This window comes from Pleurodeles waltl, chromosome 2_2, assembly GCF_031143425.1.
Source record: "Pleurodeles waltl isolate 20211129_DDA chromosome 2_2, aPleWal1.hap1.20221129, whole genome shotgun sequence".
Classification (NCBI taxonomy): Eukaryota; Metazoa; Chordata; class Amphibia; order Caudata; family Salamandridae; genus Pleurodeles; species Pleurodeles waltl.
Genome location: NC_090439.1, coordinates 141,375,993 through 141,390,687, shown reverse-complemented (window position 1 = coordinate 141,390,687; position 14,695 = coordinate 141,375,993).

Genomic DNA, 14,695 nt, shown 5'->3' with positions numbered 1-14,695 from the left:
ATAAAGCAGCACTTACTATGAACTTTTAAACTGCATTACACATTATACAGATAACTACTACCCACAAAATATAATAATAGACCTTGAAAAAGACATGTCTGATTTTTTTTTACATTTGCCTCTACACAGCCATACAAGGCTGTACAATCATTTTATTCAAAGCATAATGAGATACATCTAACAATCTGCACTAAGTGTAGGATATGCTACAAACAGACAATTCACTTTTGAAATAGAAAGAATTATAGAACTAGCCAATGTCACTGTCACAGAGGTAACTAACCACTACAATTTTCCAATAGAAAGCCCTTTTCTACAAATAAAGCGAAGTCTCTTGGATTGGCAGACAGCATTGTTCTGGACACAGACACCAACCTAAATTCCAAATACTATGGTTGAACGTCTATGACAGCACCTTGGCACAAGAAGCCAAAACAAGCAATGCAGTGCAAAGACAGCACAATGCCTTCTAATCCACACCAGCCAAAACCCAACCTGCACACTATAAATTTACAGAATCATTAAAAAAGACCAAAGCTACCAACAACTACTAATGGAGCAATCTGTTACCCAAATTGCACGTACACTTAGCATGCAACTCAAAACAATGGATGACATGCTACAACATAAAGTCAAATCTTAATAAACAACCAAGGAGTAGATTAATTGGAAATAATAGTCAAAAGCATATTATAAAATAAATATTAACCTACAAAAGTCCCAAAAACTGTCACAAAATCCAAATCAAGATGACACATATTTTTGATCTGAATAATAAACATAACATTTTATTACATCAGTCTAAGCATTAAATAAAACTTTAACATCAATTAAGAATGAGATAATAAAACATTATTTAATTTACAGATGTGAATCTGACCAATAAAAAGCTCACAAAAACAAATTCAGCCAATCATATCAAATACATACAACACATACACCATACATTTTCAAAGAAGAATCACATAAGATTTACACAAACAATGGGATACAACATTTTTCTACCAAAAAAATAAAAAATATATAGCTTACTGTTCAGTATCTGCAGATCTTCTTCTGTATAGACACAGTCAAAAAATTATAATCCACAAGAAAACAGAAAAATATTTTCCAAATAGCCACAAAAAATGCAAAAAATAAACTAATACAATAGCCATCCCTCGAATCAATTCAAAGTCTGTAGGAACCATTAAACCACAACCATCCCAAAATGCTCCTTAAAATACAAAAAAAGGAAATCAAAGTTACAAATATTGTTTAATATAAACCAAAAGTGATTTCCTTAAGAAATGGCACCTCTCAATGCCCATAGGATTTGATTGCTTACAAAAAGTTGCAAACTAAAGAAGAAAACTCCTGGAAAAAACACAACATTCACAAAAATACATATGCATTACTGAATCATCATGAAATACATAACCTGACATAATATATCATAAGATAATTAAATGTTAGTAAAACAGTATACAAAACCCCTAAATTAAACACAGCCAATAAAACACTACTAAAGTCACTGCTAAATGAAACTAAAAAAACTGTTGATTTCATAATTGAAAATAATGGGAAGAATTGTATTCCCATTATATTGAATAATTGCATTTAAAAAATGTGAAAAAATATTGAACATGTAACATGTAAAAAATGTCAAAAATGTAAGCAAAATGAAAGAAATACATCAAATAATAGTATAAAATCTATACAATTCGTTATTATATACTAAATAAGTACGTTAAAATGTTTTTGAAAATATGTATATAAAACAATGTATGAAAGATAAAGAAAATGTCAAACAGTGGAAAAAAGTGGAAAATTTGCAATATGCATACAGTTTAAACATGATTTACATTTTTATGTAATAAGGAAAAAAAATTAAGGTGTTTTATTTTTCTATGTGCATGTTTCTTGTTAATTTAAAATTAACATTTGTAAAATGTAAACATAAAATAAACTTTCAAAACATGAATAACTTTAGAAAAATGTGTTAAATGTCTTTATTATATAAGTACATACAATTAATATTTATTTTTATGGCAAACACACAACTTTTTTTAATCATATTTGGCCAACAAGAAGAATTAAATAACACAAAATATTTCTACCACGTACACAAACAATTTAAACAAAGTATGTCACACTAAAATGATAAAATTAATTAATCACAATCTGACTTATCATTTTTAAGAAAAAGTTGGACACTAAAAGGGTGATGTTTCTTACTGCAATCTATACCAATTTAATGAAGGTGTAGGACCCTAAAGAGGTGACATTTACAGTTCTCTTTTTAATTTAAACCAATTTGAGGAAAGTGCTGGGCCCTAAAGGGGTGAAATTAACTATCCCCACTCCAATGTAAAACAATTTGGGGAAAGTGTTAACCACTAAGGGTTAACATTTACTCTTCCCATTCCAACCAATACCAATTTGCGGAAAGTGTTGGACACTAAAGGGGTGACATTTACTTTTCCCACTCTAATACAAAACAATTTGAGAAAACTGTTGGACATAAAATATAACTTAGGAAAGGTGTGGGCACTCAAAGGGTGAGATTTACTATTTCTACTCCAATCTAACCCAATTGTTGAAAGGTGTTGGACACTAAAGGGGTGACAGTTGCAGTGGCAGCTGCTGCCATTTGAACATGGTAGGGAGTAAAGCTTGTGGATGATTTTTATGTTGCAAGCAAGCAGGCCTGATGCACAACAGGGGAGTTTCCAAGGGATTTCTACTCAAGAAAATTTGAAATAAAGAAGCAGAAAATGGTACATTTTAAAGGAAATGTGAGGAAAGCAAAAAGGTTCATAAAGCAAATGTGAACACGTCTTGAAATATTTAAGCACATTAAAACTGTCCTGCTGCATGAAATATGTTTAGCAATTAGTTTAGTGTGTAAAAATAGGATTTCATTTTCACTGCTCTTCGACACCATCATGTGACTGCTGGCACAGTTGGTGCCCATTTGAACACCATGCCATCTAGATAAGTTTAGATGGTGCATGTCACAAAGGCAGGAGAAAACAACGTAGTTAAGCATACATGGAGCAGTCTCTGGGAAGAAATCATTGTCAACTTATGGATAAAGGGCCTGATTACAAGTTTGGTGGTCTTGCGACTGACGTGGTGGTGGCAATGGATACACCTCCTCAATATTAGCTGTCCAACTGCCATATTATGATGCATGTGGTTGCACAGGTGAAAGAACGCCATGCTCCTCCCCATACCACCAGCAACTTCAGACCACAGCAGAGATAGGCCAATGCGTCTGTCAGAGGGTGGACCGCCAGTGTTACCGCTGGACCAATTACAAAGTCGCTTCCTACTGACGTGACTGTGTCAGATCAACCACTACATCTGAGCTAGCAATAAGGGAGACATAGAATGCTGAAACTCTCCTGTACTCAGCTTCACATATCCTGTGCCACCATGAAGCCAGTCATACACATACTTCTACTGCTTGTGCTGCTCGAACACATCCAAAACTAATGCTCCTGTTGACTCAACCAATGGTAAGTTAAATGCTTCCCGTTTCCATCAACTCCACAGAAAAGAGATGTCACGCCATGGACCTGGCATGGGGTCTGTGATCCATGGGCCAAACATATTTTGTGGGCCCCTGTTGGAAAATGGGCTATTGGTAAGGGCAGGTAAGTACCTACACTTAGCAATAGGCCAATAAGCTCCACTTAGATCTAGTCAGGTCTCAGTAAATTAAACCCAGCTCAACCCTTTGTAGCTTGGCAACGAGTGACAAGGCTTAATTTAGGAGGCAAAGCATTCACATATCACAAAACAGTGATTAAATAAAACACAGGAAACAGTTTAAAAATCCAAAATCAATTTATAAACATAGATTATATTTTTATCTTTAAAATGACACCAAAATTAATAAAATCGCATAAGGGGAACCGGAGATGTGATTTTTTAAAGAATTAATGCTTTATAGCGCATAGAAGCAACTAGCCCTCAAAGGGTTAAAAAAGGTCACACTGGAAAGGAACAAAGTCCAGAGTTCAGGCCACCCATGAGGTAACACTGTCACACTTACTTTCAGAAGTGTTTGATTCAGGAAAGTGGTCCACAGCACCAGCCAAGGGTTCAGAGGCTCTGGTGTTCCTCTTGGGGTCTGGGACTACAACTCCCACAAGGCACCTCTTCAACTTACGGAGTTGCTCCAAACGTCTCCAAACTTCTGGATATTCTTCCAGAGGTCCTTTTTGTGTCCTTGAAGTGTCCACAATTTGGTCCAAGGTTCCAGAAGCTCTGAGTTGCTCGTTGGGAGTTGGGACCATAATTCCCAGAACACACCTGGTCAGAATCCTCAAATGGCCCCTAGATGCTGGTCAGCTGGGCTCTGCTAGCAGGACTTGATGCAGGGGACTCTGGGCAGCTCCTTTGTACCTGTAGCAAATAGGGAGTCCCTTCTTGAAGCAGTAGAAGATAGGTAAAGTCCTTTTAGTGGTGAAGCCCAAGTGTGCAGCTGGTGCAGTCCTCCAGAGTGCAGTGTCCAGGTGCAGGTCAGGGGTCCAGCAGGGCAGTATTTCTTCGCCTTTAGTTCTTCCTAGTTGGAATCTGATAGGGATCTAAGGTGTAGATGCAGGTCTGCCAGTTTTATCCTTCCTCCGGTGTGAAAAACAGGGGGGTCCTGGTTCTCCAATTAGGGGTAGGGTCCTTCCCCCTGTGATGACCACTTCCTGGGAAGTGTGGCAAAAATCAATCCCAGGGAGCAACAGTCCTCAAAAATCCATCATGGCTGAAAGTGATTTTTGGAGGTTACATCTGGCTGAGCACACCCACTGTTGCGGCTAAAAATCCTAAACACACCCCTTTCCTGCCCTCTCCTAATCTAATCAAGCAGACACCTAATTGTCTGGGTTTGCAGGATGTGAGGGTGTTGCTGGGCTGCTCCAAATGTCCTTCTCTGCCTTTGAAGACCAGTTTGGCAGCCCTCCCCCTTCCTGCTTCACCATCTGCAGAGGGGAGATCTCCTCCCACAGGCACATCTCTTTTTGTGGAGCCAGGCCACTTCACACCTCATCAAGGCAGCCTGGCAAGGCTGCCAGAGGCTGGCCAATCAGAGAACAGCAGCAAAAACACTGCAGGGCTGAAGTTGGCAATTTTTCAGGTAAAGTTTAAAACTCTTTACCTGAACAAGTTATACTAAATCCCACAACTGGAAGTTGTGGAATTTATTATAACAATTAATTTGATACCAAACTTCTGGTATCTGTTACTTAAGGGGACTTTAAAAATTAAAATAAAGTCTGCCCATTCTAGCCTGTGGAGGCCACTCACTACCATGAGGAAAAAACAAATTTGGCTGTTTTACCTCACCAGGGCTTATAAAACTATGTTTACTAGTCCCTGCTTATAGTTACATGGCACCTAGCCCTATGGGCACATAGGGCACACCTTAGGGGTGACTTATATGTAAAAGTAAGGTAGTTTAAGACTTTGGAACTACTTTTAATTCCAAAGTCGAATTTGCATATAACTTTAATTCAAAAGCAGCCAGCAAGGCAGGCCTGCCTTTAAAATGACACTGGGCACCTTAGCAGTGCACCACCTATGCTGGGGTCCCTAAACCTACATGCCCTAGCATATACTAGGGACTTTTAGGTGGGTTGACTTAACCAATTATAATTAGGCTAATTTGCATACTGAGTTTACACAGAGCTAAGCCCCGAGGACTGGTTAGCAGTACCCAGGGCATCATCAGAGTCAGGAAAACACCAGCAAAAAGTGGAAAATGAGGGCAAAAAGTTAGGGGGCATCAGCAATCAGCCCTCACACAAGCCCCCCGCCCCACAGCCCACACACCCGGGAGACTCAGCCCAACCCTGGGAGAGTCTTCCTGGCTTGTCAGACGAGGAAGACAGTGAAGAGAACAGGCTGTCCCTTTGCAGGGACTACTTTGCCTTACATCCTCCTGCCATGGTCACTCCCTCTGGGTAGTGAATCTATCCCAATAGTGAAAGGTCCCATCTCAAACTGAAACTTCCCTCTAGGGGGTCTTCTTCCTCTCTCTGCCAACTTGGGTAGTGAGGTGCCCACATCCCCTACCCCTAGCTTTTCTAGGGCAACACCCAGCTTACCCAAAGAGGTCACCCAACACTTGAGCAACCCCACCGTGACCAACAGGGTCAGGGGGCCTACTTTGCTTTTGGCCCTGGGGTCTGCCTCCCAGGCCAAGTACAGTGCTGCCAGGATGGCCAGCACCCAGCATAGGCTACTGACAGCTGTCAGTACCCAGAACCACACCCTAAGCTCCCCACTGACAGGTGGCTGAGCTGCTTGAAGGGCAACTGTGGGGTCCTGGCACCCCTCTTGCTGTCTAGAGTGGGGGGCTATCACCTCCTGTGGCAGACTCCCTCCTTCTACTTTCCCTTCTGTCAGTGCAGGGGCAACACCCTGCTTCTGACCAGCTGCCTGACTACTCAGGACTTCCTTGGGGTCAGGTGAAGCCTCACCAGTGCCAACTCTGGGCTTCCCCCCTACTGGGGCAGAAGGCCTTTGGCTCCCTGGAACTCTCTTTAAGAGTTGCCCACCCTTCCTTTTCTTCTTTCCTTTTCTTTGGGACCCCTGTCTCCTAACTGTAGGGACTGACTCCAGAGGACTTTGGGTTGGGGGGGCGCCCTGGGCGACCACCCCATCTGTGACCAGACTCACCTCTGGGAGGTAATTGCCCAGGATACAATCTAGGGGGAGGTCAGCAATGACTACCACCCTAAACCAGCCAAGAATACCCTACCTCTCTTGGGGCACTATGGCTACAGGTTTGGAGGTGACCACCCCTGTGGCTATCCTGACTTTCCTGGTCTCTCCTGGGACATACATGTCTGGGCTCACTAACAGGTCACTCACTATAGTGTGACTGGCACAGTTGTCTCTCAGGCCAATGGTAGGGATCCCATTCACCTGAATGGGGTGAAAGTGCCTACTCCCACTCTCAGGGATCACCAGCTTACCATCTGGTCCTGTCTTCCAGCCCAATGCTAGGAGGACTTCATCATCTGAGGAGTCTTCCTCCATGGCTACACTGGATAGCCCAGTGCTATCCACCTTCTTTGCTGCATCTCCTCTGAAGTGACCTGTCTGCTGACAGTCAAAGCAAGCCTTACTGTCCAAGAGCTTTTTTAACCCTTGGTCTCCCTGTCTCTGCTTATCAGAGTGGGAGTGGGATTACCTCTCCTCCTACTTAGGGTTCTGGGGTACAGAGGGAGACTCTGTGGTGGGCTTACCACCTCCCTCCTTAGGTTTTTGGGGACCTGACCCACCCTTCTTGGATTCCCCCCCCGTGGGACTTGACAACCACCCTGGTTCTCAACCACTCATCAGCTGCCTCCCCCAGCTCTATAGGGCTGGTCAGCTTAGAGTCCACTAGATGCTGGCGTAACCATTCTTGGATACAATTGGTCAAGATGTGATCTCTCATGATCAGATTGTATAACCCCTTGTAAGTATTTACTTTGTTACCATGAATCCAGCCCTCTAGTGCCTTAAGTGAGGTGTCTACAAAGTCAACCCAAGACTGGGTATTGACCTTCTGGGTGTCCCTGAACTTCATTCTATACTGTTCTGGGGTCAGACCAAAATTATTGGTTAAGCACATCTTCATACTAGGGTATGAATCTGCCTCCTCCCCACTTAAGGTCAGAAGCCTATCCCTACCTGAGTTGGGGATCCACTTCCCTAAAAGTGAACCCAAGTATTGAGGCCTAACCCTTCTCATTTGGAGTGCTCTCTCAAAGGCCTCCAACCACTTGTCTATGTCATTCCCCTCTACATAAGCAGTAACCACCCCCTTGGGTAATCTGGGGCAAAAAACCCTACCCCTGGACACCTCAGCTTCTCTGACACAGCCACCATCTCTTTTCTCTTCCCTTGCCCACTTTTTCTTTTCTAGGGCCAGCTTCTCTGCCTCCAAAGCTATAAATGCTAGCTGGGCCTCCAGCTCTCTTTCCCTGAGGGACAGGTTCTCTCCTCCTGAAGGGACCCCCTTCCCCCAACTAGCTTTGTTTATGACCTTAGTGACAGTGTGCAGTGAGGACCGGTCTTCCTCCTCCTCACATAGGCTCAGATGCCCTCCCGCCACTGAGTGGTTGGAGCTAGCATCCTCCCCTACTTCTAAATCCTCTGGAGCTTCCTCTGAGCCTACTTCTTGGGCCTCAGCCCATGCTGTCAGGGATTTAATCAGGACATGCTTCCTGAGGTCAGTGGTTGCAGGCAACCCCCTTGCAGTATACAACCCCCTAAGCTGGACTACTGTCAGTGTGGGTAGGCTAGCAAGATCAAGCTCCATGGTTCCCTAGTTTTGAGTCAACAAAAAACTTTTTGCAAAAATTGGAAACAAGAATTTAGAAAATTCACAAAAATTCAATAATTGAAATGAATCCAAAATAAAAATGTAAAACAATTTTTGCACTAGGACAATTTAAGAGATTTTTAATTTGTTTTTTTCTTAAAACTGTAATGTGATACTGAACACAAGTACAGGATCCCACCACTGCGCACCAAAAATGTTGGAAAATGGGCTATTGGTATGGGCAGGTAAGTACCTACACTTAGCAATAGGCCACTAACTTCCACTTAGGTCCAGTTAGGTCCCAGTAAATTATACCCAGCTCAGCCCTTGGTAGCTTGGCAACGAGCGACAAGGCTTAACTTAGGAGACAAAGCGTAAAGCATTCAAATATCACAAAACAGTAATGAAATAAAACACAGGAAACTATTTAAAAATCCAAAATCTATTTATAAAAATAGATTATATTTTTATCTTTAAAATGACACAAAAACGAATAAAATCAGATAAGGGGAACCGGAGATATGAATCTTTAAAGAATTAATGCTTTATAGCGCATGGAAGCAACTAGCCCTCAAAGGGTTAAAAAAAAGGTCACACTGGAAAGGAACAAAGACCAGAGTTCAGGCCACCCATGAGGTAACACTATCACACTTACTTTCAGAAGTGTTTGATTCAGGAAAGTGGTCCACAGCACCAGCCAAGGGTTCAGAGGCTCTGGTTTGCCTCTTGGGGTCTGGGACTACAACTCCCACAATGTACCTCTTCAACTTACGGAGTCACTCCAAATGTCTCCAAACTTCTGGATCTTCTTCCAGAGGTCCTTTTTGTGTCCTTGAAGTGTCCACAACTTGATCCAATGTTCCAGAAGCTCTGAGTTGCTCCTTGGGAGTTGGGACTACAATTCCCAAAATGCACCTGGTCAGAATCCTCAAATGGCCCCCGGACGCTGGTCAGCTGGGCTTTGCTTGCAGGACTTGATGCAGGGGACTCTGGGCAGCTACTTTGTACCTGTAGCAAACAGGGAGTCCCTTCTTGAAGCAGTAGAAGACAGGTAAAGTCCTTTTAGTGGTGAAGCCCAAGTGTGCAGCTGGTGCATTCCTCCAGAGTGTAGGTCAGGGGACTAGCAGGGCAGTCCTTCTTCTCCTGTAGTTCTTCCTAGTTGGAATCTGATAGGGATCTGAGGTGTGGGTGCAGGTCTGCCAGTTTTATCCTTGCTCCTGGGTGAAAAACAGGGGGGTCCTGGTTCTCCAATCAGGGGCAGGGTCCTTCCCCCTGTGATGACCTCTTCCTGGGAAGTGTGGCAAAAATCAATCCCAGGGAGCAACATTCCTCAAAAATCCATCATGGCTGAAAGTGAATTTTGGAGGTTACATCTGGCTGAGCCCACCCACTGGTGTGGCTAAAAATCCTAAACACACCCCTCTCCTGCCCTCTTATAATCTAATCAAGGGGGCACTTAATTGTCTGGGTTTGCAGGATGTGAGGGTGTTGCTGGGTTGCTCCAAATGTCCTTCTCTGCCTTTGAAGACCAGTTTGGGAGCCCTCCCCCTTCCTGCTTTACCATCTGCTGAGGGGAGATCTCCTCCCACAGGCACATGTCTTTGTGTGGAGCCAGGCCCATTCACTCCTCATCAAGGCAGCCTGGCCAGGCTGCCAGATGCTGGCCAATCAGAGCACAGCAGAAAAAACACTGCAGGGCTGAAGTTGGCAACTTTTCAGGTAAAGTTTAAAACTTTTTACCTGAACAAGTTATATTAAATCCCACAACTGGAAGTTGTGGGATTTATTATAACAATTAATTTGATACCAAACTTCTGGTATCTGTTACTTAAGGGGACTTTAAAAATAAAAATAAAGTCTCCCCATTCTAGCCTATCAAGGCCACTCACTACAATGAGGGAAAAACATATTTTGCTATTTTACCTCACCAGGGCTTATAAAACTATTTTTATATGGTCCCTGCTTATAGTTATATGGCACCCAGCCCTAGGTGCACATAGGGCACACCTTAGGGGTGACTTATATGTACAAATAAGGCAGTTTGAGACTTTGGAACTACTTTTAATTCCAAAGTCATATTTGCATATAACTTTAATTTAAAAGCAGCCAGGAAGGCAGACCTGTCTTTAAAATGACACTGGGCACCTCAGCAGTGCACCTATGGGTGCACTACCTGTGCTGGGATCCCTAAACCTACATGCCCTACTATATACTAGGGACTCGTAGGTAGGTTGACTATTATGTTATAATTAGCCTAATTTGCATACTGAGTTTACACAGAGCACAGGCCCGTGGACTGGTTAGCAGTACCCAGGGCACCATCAGAGTCAGGAAAACACCAGCAAAAAGTGGAAAATGAGGACAAAAAGTTAGGGGGCCTCTGCAATCGCCCCTGTTCAGAGTCGTACTCAATGTCTGACCCAATCACAGCTCTATGATGTTCTCTTTGGCCAGGTCACTGACACTGCACAGCCATACTCTACAAAAGTTGGTATGTGTGCACATCCCATTATCAGTGATAGTGATGTGTCTACTAAATTGTACCACGCAACCCAAATCCTCATCAATTTCACATCCATTAAACTAGGTTTCACCCTCACATTGCTCACATGCCATGGCCTATTATGATATAAAAATACATCTGTGTGAATGTCTCAATGAACGGAAACACACCTTCTCTGCTAAATCCCTGTAATGGATATCAATATATGACCCACATTTCAAGATATTGTTAGGTAAATGTGATGCAAAATAATTAGAATGTACTTTGCACACACCTCAAAACCACTATTTGCATAGCAACTGTAACTTGATTTATATCAGGGCAAAACAATAATATAAACAAGTGTCATGAATATGTTGGAAACGTATATATGCATGTCATGAAAGCAAATACAGCAGTAACAGCATGTGTCACACATTTGGATAAAGTAGTTGTGAGGTACACACCTGACAATGGGCACATGCCCATTAAAATGTATACAAAGGTGTGACAATTGAAAACCCTCTATGTTTGGAGAAATAAACCTCTAGCTTGTACATGTTAACCAAATGTCCAACCTACTTCATAGGGAGAAATGTAACCCAATAAATGTTAACATTGGCCAAGCCAAGATGGAATACTTACCATATAATGTACAAACCAGTACAATGTCAGCCCCAATTGGATTACATCCGAAATATCCATCCATTTAACATTTCCCCTTGTCCTGGGTGACTCCAGCACCGGTTCCAAGGACAGATCATACTAATCAAATCATATGGATCATGAATCAGGGTAAAACAAACACAACTGCAGTCATACATCCCAAGATACCGATGTACATCAAAATGGTAGAAAAGTAATGGTATGACTAATGTGTATTAAGATCAGCAAAACATTTTATTAAAAAAAATAAACACATGCACTGAAGGTCAATAGTCAGTCTAATATGTGGCCCAGCACACAGCTGTGCCACAAAACCCACCTCACAGAACACTGCTATGTGAACCTACCCAGCAGGAGACATCTAGTGGGCAGTCCAAGCACCTCAATGATGTCCTTTAGGAGAGGTGGGGTCGATTTTAAAAAGGGTGAATTTGTTTTTTGGAAAGGTATGGGCTGACTTTGGGAGGAGTATCCTTTTTTGGTTTCTGTGGGGTTTGGCTTGGTTCAGTGTGGGAGATACGGTTTCACAGGGGAGCACTTGGAGTGTGGATATGATCCTTTTGGCTTTGGGAGGGGAATGGTTTTGGCAGGGGTAAGGGCAAGGGCAAACCATGATCTCACTTTGAGAAAATGGGTAGGCTTTCCAGGATGGATTAGAGATTTTGAGGTTGAGGGAATGGAAGTTTAAACATGTAGGCGTGTGTCTTGTTGGTGCTGCTATCAGTGTATGTGAAGTATGCTGTTTGTGTTTTGTAGCTAGCTGTTGTATGGGTGATTATGGATGTTTGCATTTTATGGTGGTGTGTGATGGGGATGTGTTAGGTATGCTGTGATAATGGATGGGTCTGTTGGTATGGGTGTGGTGTCTGTGGGCATGTTGGGGATGGTGGATGGGTCTGTTGGTGTAGTGCCTGGGGTATAGTGGGGGTGGTGGATAGTTCTGTGGGTATGGGTGGGGTATCTGGGTTTATGGTAGGGGTAGTGGATGGATCTGTGGGTGTGATTGTCATATCTGGGGGTATGATGGGGTGGTAGATGAGTCTGTGGGTGTGGGTGTGGTATCTGGGGCTTTGGTGAGGGTGGTGAATGGGTTTGTGGGTGTAGGTGTGGTATCTGGGATTATAGTGGTGTCGAGGGGGTGAGTGCCTGTTGAGTGCTTGTGTGCATGTTTGTTTTTTGGTGTTTCTATTTTTGTTTGCTGCTTGGGGCTGTTGAGGTGTGTGTGCTCTTGTGTGAGTGTGCTTGGGAGAGTTATGGGAATAGGGAAATTGAATGAGGAAGAGGCAGGTGGTGGGCTGGAAGTTTGAGATGGGTGGAAGGCTGCCAGGAAGGAGGAGGCCAGAGCCTGAAAAGAAGTCTATACGGCAGACATAGATATGTGGATGCCTTCCACTTGGGCCACCATCTGTTGCAGATGGCTGCCCTGCACCTGAATGGTATTCAGTAAGGCTAGGTGTAGAACTCCACTCTGCTGGTGGAGTTAATGAATTCAGGCACTTCATGCTACACAGAGTAGCACGGAGATCCCAAATGCTGCGCTCCGGCACAGAGCGGCGTTCGTTCGTGCTCGATAGATTGGGTTGCACCATGATACTTCCGGGTCACTAGCGAGTACGTCAAGACTTCTTGTTCGCACACACTATTTCCAGCCACACCAGCAGGCACAACAGTGCCTTTCGTGAGCGCAAACTCAAGTCTGGGTAGAGTTTCTACTCCAGATGCAACTAATTGTAGTCAAGATTTCTTTACTCGATTTTCTTCTCCATTGGACCCTGCGATTTGTTTTTCAGATTGAGAAGCCCTTTATTCAGACAAGAAGGAAGTGTGTCAGAGACTCAAACTTTCTGTTCCTGTCCAGCAGGCTCCTTCCAGTGCTTTATCCATCTCCTGGACACTTGTCACTTGGATTTCGTGGTGGAAGGATCACACGTTGTCTCCTAGATATACCTTTGGACTTAAGTACTTTATTTTTCCTGAATCACACAAATAAGTTAAAAAACTATTGTATAAGGGTGTTGTTTGTTTGCTTGGGCATGCAACAGTACAGTATTTCTTTGTACTTTAATTAGATTTTTTTATTTTATAGTGATGGGTGGCCTGGAGTTTTAGTTTAGGCCTAGTTATTATGGCCCTCATTTCAACCCTGGTGGTCTTGAACCGCCAGGGTTGTTGTGGCGGATTTCTCCACCAGCAGGCTGGTGGTGAAATCCCTAGTATTACGACCACATGAAAGCACCGCGGTGTGGTTCTAAAAATTCTGGACCCATGTAATTTACTTTGCCACAGCAGTACGATTTTAGTATCAAAAGACCGATAATGACTAGTACACTAAGCATGAGCATTTTCGCTCAATTCCATCAGCGTTTTCACCTCGAAATCGCCATTTTCGTCCTGCTCTCGTGGCTCCCATTTTATACACGGCAGCAATTTTAAAAGTTGCCCTCACATAGGCTTATAATACAGTCGGATTTGATTCCAAGGACACGTACACCTTGATTGACTTTTCTCTGACCTGGGCAAGCTGGAACCATTGCCTCAGGCCAAACCTGTTTGGTCAGTCCCTCTCCCAGTGCCCGAATCAGATAGCATCGAGGCACACCATGCCATAAAACCCTTATTATCGCTCACACACCCTGCCTAATCTTGCTCACACCTGCACCTGCTCTTTTCTTCTTCATACTTTACGAAGGGGAGGTGCCCGTTTTTATTGGGGGTCCACACTTATCTGATATAAAATACTAGGCCTTGCCGGGTAATTTATTATGGGTTGGATGACATGAAATATGAGGCTTCATCATGACACTGTTTTTTCCTTTGTAGTGAAGACATGTGAATGACCAACCAAAATGTCAAGAATGTTTGCCTGAAGCTTAAAAAACTGTATGTGACTTTGCATTGAAACACAGTCTCCCGAGAACATACAAACCGTGCTGTTGTACTTCTAGGACGCTTGTTACTTGGCTGCAGCCAATAAATTCGATCTTTGACTTCACCTAGAAGACTCTGAGTTTCTGTAGTCTGAATCAGGAAAGTACCCGAGGTCTTTGGGTGTACCCTGGCACCGCTGGGTTACCGGATCAGTACCAGTTCTGAAAAACCCAGTACCTCAGTTGGCGCCCAACGTGGGGCGATACCAGTGGTACCGGTCCAAGCCTGAGGTCTGTGAGGAGCTTCGTGTGAAAATTCTGGAGGAAGGCCGCCACTTCATCGACCCCTGCATGTCGACGTGGTCCGAAAGTCTTTGCTGC